Source organism: Chanodichthys erythropterus, chromosome 13, assembly GCF_024489055.1.
Source record: "Chanodichthys erythropterus isolate Z2021 chromosome 13, ASM2448905v1, whole genome shotgun sequence".
NCBI lineage: Eukaryota > Metazoa > Chordata > Actinopteri > Cypriniformes > Xenocyprididae > Chanodichthys > Chanodichthys erythropterus.
In genome coordinates this window covers 40,770,133-40,774,935 of record NC_090233.1, presented here as the reverse complement: position 1 = coordinate 40,774,935, position 4,803 = coordinate 40,770,133, and positions in this window count along the sequence as shown.

Here is a 4,803-nt window from a genome sequence, read left to right as displayed (position 1 = left end):
CCGTTTAACCGTTAACCGAAAGTAAGAATTTTAACCGATTAATACTATCAGCTAAACGTTTTTTTTTTGGTTTTTTTTTTTTACTGCATGGTTAAAGAAAAATATGCTATACATACATATATGCTTATTTGCTAACTCGCGGGGCGTTTCACACGTGCCAGACATATTTCGCTAAGCGACAAGCAAAATGAAGCGAGTACTTCTGAAAAGAAGTACTGAACCGTTCTGAAATTTTTGATGTGTAATTCTGTAGTCGATCTATGAGTATGTCATTATCTATACTGTCGAACTTTTTTCATAGATTTTTTTTTTTTTTGTCAGAAGGAGCAAAATTGAGCAGAGAGAACTTTTTCAAGTATTTTAGTCATACATTGAAGATTTGAAATATATCTGTAACTAGCCAAATTTAGATAATAGTGAGGACATTGCATAAACTTCTACTGATTTTATACTGTATCATGTTAATGATATTTTCTATGGCCTAACACAACCCTACCCCTAAACGTACCCATCACAGAAACATGTGCAAAACAATTTGAAAAGATTTTTTTTTTTTTTAATTCAGCATGGAAGTTTTAATTTGATCAAAAGTGACAGTAGCACTTCAATTAAATTCTGTTCTTTTGAACTCTCTATTTGTCAAAGACAAAAAATGAAATAGAACAAGTGTTTTCAACATTGATATACATCTTAATTGCATGTGATTACATTAAAAAGACTATGTATAAATTAGCGTTCCTTTGGTTTTATCTTGACTAACTGAAATCGAAACACATTGTTCATGTAGTGCATCAACAAGACATCTCTCAGTTTAACAAGCAAAAAGTTTGGAATTTGTCTGGAAGAAAAAAAAATATATATATATATTTGTCTCAAAATTGCTCTTTTGAAGATTAGCTAAATATATCATACAAAAGAAAATGCATGTTTAGAAGTGTTTCCATACTGTAACACTTCTAAGCAAGTTAAATTGTCACAACTGAACTGGTTTTCATACTCCTTTCGGAGATGTTATCAGAAAGTGGGGCTCTAAAAGGTCTACATTTATTCAGCCCATCACCTCAGTCCAAAGATTACCAAAATGTTTACATGTTCATTAATCCTGAATTTACGCTAATGGATCACCGACAATAACATAACACCCCCACTAGTAAGGCCCTTCAGCTTGGTGCCAAACAGCTACAAATAGACACACAATTACAACCTTACCCGTTAGCGTGCCATGCTAACAGAAAATCAGTGTTCATTCAAATATCCTTTTCCTTTATTATTACACGGCTGGAACAGTCTTTATATTTACATTGGCAAAGACATCTACGATTCACAATTCTGTGACACCAGCATTTTGTGTAGACGGAGGAAATACAAAAGAAGGCAAAAAGAGAAAAGAAATCTCTGGCTGGTTGGCTACTGATAAATGGAGGCCATCTGATGCTTGAGAGATATAAAAAGAGCCTGGTGAAGTACCCGCACCTGTCAAACCTTATTGAGTGAGCGTAATTTAGTGCAAAGGTACATTGTAGGATGACTTTATATATTACTCAGAGCCAGTGATCAGAATCATTCATCAGTCCATGTAACCAAAGGAATAGACAAAGAGTTCTGTAGACCTTCCTCAAGACATATGATGCTCTCCACTGCCCTTGCAGGTTGGCAGAGATGGCCATATTCAAGACAGATGCCTGTTTCTTAGACGCCTAAGTGCTCCTATAAGGACAAAAAAAAAAAAAAAAACCCACACGCAATCCAACTGGTGGGAGAGTAAGTGGGAGGGGGAACAGAATTGTGGACTTATCTTAGAAATTAAATCAAATTGCAGTCCCAAGGACAAATTAATACACAGTAATGAGTGGAAGATTTCATGTACTCAGAGGAACAGGGACAAATGTGAAGGGTTTACAGACACACCTTATGACCTTTTCTCATTTTGTTTTTCCAAGTCAGGGCAAAATAAAGCAAAATGTTTCCTATAGACAAATACTTCAGTGTTTTATAATACACACTGATAAAATGCACATAACATGCATAAACCAGTATTTCGCTTATCATAATTGTCTGCAGTTTTGCGCTAAACCATTAATACAGCCTGATCTTTCTTTCTCATAAAAATAAATGTCAATTAGAGTTCTTTTGTCTAGAATTCTGTTGTCTGTCTGAGTTGGGATGATGTGGGCAAAAAAAAAAAAAAAAGCTTTGCAAAAAGCCAATCTCTCCATTTTGAATCTGCTTGAGAAATGTGAGTCATTTTTTCCTCTGTGTCTAGCTAATAGCAGTATTACATCCTTTCAGAGACAGGGAGATGTGATACAGTGAAAACTGTAATTAAAATGTCTAATTGGCATATTTCATAGAATGAAGTAAATTACCAGAGCCTCAGCAAATAATTGAAAAACAAAGCAATTACCTTCAGTGGGCCCCATTCACTAAGATAATTGCAGGGGAATGACTCCAGCATATGAAAACAGGATCATTCTGCCTGCCTCCCTATGGAGTACTGCAGTGCTCACATCTACCTTTCCACTCATAAGAGTAATTTCCACTGCTTGATTCTTCATAATTGTCACGAACACTTTATTTAGAGGGCAATTTACAGTATTCTTACAACTACAGGTAAATGTCTGATCCATATATGGAACATGTATGACTCGCTATGGCATGTAAAGAATTTTTTTGTGATTTTTTTTGTGCTATGAAACATTAAACAAAAATATTAGATTAAAAAAATATTTACAACTAAAATATTTGGCTTTGCATGAAACATTTCATTAAAGGGATAGTTCACTAAATAAATTCTGTAATCATTTACTCACCCTCATGTCAATTATCTTTTCATTATCATTGAATAACGATTTAAATGTTGGTCCGTTCCTCACAGAAAGCTATCACATGACTTATAATAAAGCAGCCATAATAATTGAAAATAAAAAAATCATTATAATGTAATTAAATGTAATTTGAATTCGAATGACAAGTTTAAGGGATGGCAGAATATCTTCTTTTAAAAGTATTCATTTAACTTCTAGACTAAGGGGGCATTTACACAATACTGTTTTCAACTAAAAACTGAAAACTTGTTATGTGTTTTGGTAATTCATTTAACAACAATAGTGTTTTGGGGGCCAGAAAATGCAATCTTTTGAAAACGGGTTTCAAAATGCAAGTTTTTGAAAACGATACTGTTATTGTCTCCATCTAAACTACAAAAACCTGCAATTGTGAAAACGGTGGTGTCATGCACATGCGTATTACATGTTCAGTCCATAGGCACATAGTTTTTCTTTAAAAAGTGACATCAACTACTGGTCTGGCATGCATAATACAGTGTAACCGGGGATTGTTTTGACAACGTTGTCATCTGTATACTCAAAATATTTCCGTGTTTAATACATCGTACCCTAAAAGTTTATAAAAATAATAATAATAATAATAATAATACTTTTTCAAATAAATGCTGGTCTTTTGAATGTACTATTCTTGAAAGAATACTGAAAAAAAAGCAGCACAACTGTTTTCAACATTGATAATAAGAAATGTTTTTTGAGCACCAGAGCAACATATTAGAATGATTTTTGAAGGAAAAAAAATATATAAAAATAAAAAAAATATCACATTATAAAGGTGTCATCGAACGTTTTTTTACAAGATGTAATACACATCCCCTGAATGTGTATGTGAAGTTGCAGCTCAAAATACCCCATAGATTTTTTTTTTATTAATTTTTTTAACTGCCTATTTTGAGGCATAATTAGAAATGCGCCGATTCAGGCTGCGGCCCCTTTAATTGCTCGCGCTCTCCGCCCCCTCCCAAGCTCTCGACTAAGTTAACAAAGCATAAACAAAGTTCACACAGCTAATATAACCCTCAAAATGGATCTTTACAAAGTGTTCGTCATGCAGCATGTCTAATCGCGTAAGTATGGTATTTATTTGGATGTTTAAATTTGATTCTGAATGAGTTTGAGGCTATGCTCCATGGCTAACGGCTAATGCTACACTGTTGGAGAGATTTATAAAGAATGAAGTTGTGTTTATGCATTATACAGACTGCAAGTGTTTAATAATGAAAATAGCGACAGCTCTTGTCTCCGTGAATACAGTAAGAAACGATGGTAACTTTAACTACATTTAACAGTACATTAACAACATGCTAACGAAACATTTAGAAAGACAATTTACAAATATCACTAAAAATATCATGATATCATGGATCATGTCAGTTATTATCGCTCCATCTGCCATTTTTCACTATTGTCCTTGCTTGCTTACCTAGTCTGATGATTCAGCTGTGCACATCCAGAAGTTAATACTGGCTGCCCTTATGTAATGCCTCGATCATGGCAAATATTGGGGGCGTACATATTAATAATCCCGACTGTTACGTAACAATTGGTGTTATGTTGAGATTCGCCTGTTCTTCAGAGGTCTTTTAAACAAATGAGAATTATATAAGGAGGAGGAAACAATGGCGTTTGAGACTCACTGAATGTCATTTCCATGTACTGAACTCTTGTTATACAACTATGCTGAGGTAAATTCAATTTTCAATTCGATGGCACCTTTAAAATACAGTAAAACTGTGAATTATTATTATTACAATTTAAAATATTTTTGCTGTATTTTTGATCAAATAAATGCAGCCTTGGTGAGCATAAGAGACTTAGACTCAAAAACATCTTACCGACCCCAAACTTTTGAATGGCAGTTGTACTTGTACAGAACATGCTTTTAAGGTTCACTGCTCCTCTAAGAGGGTATGGATGTTTTGCATCACTTTGTGCCTTTCGATACCTTTGCTTGATCTTT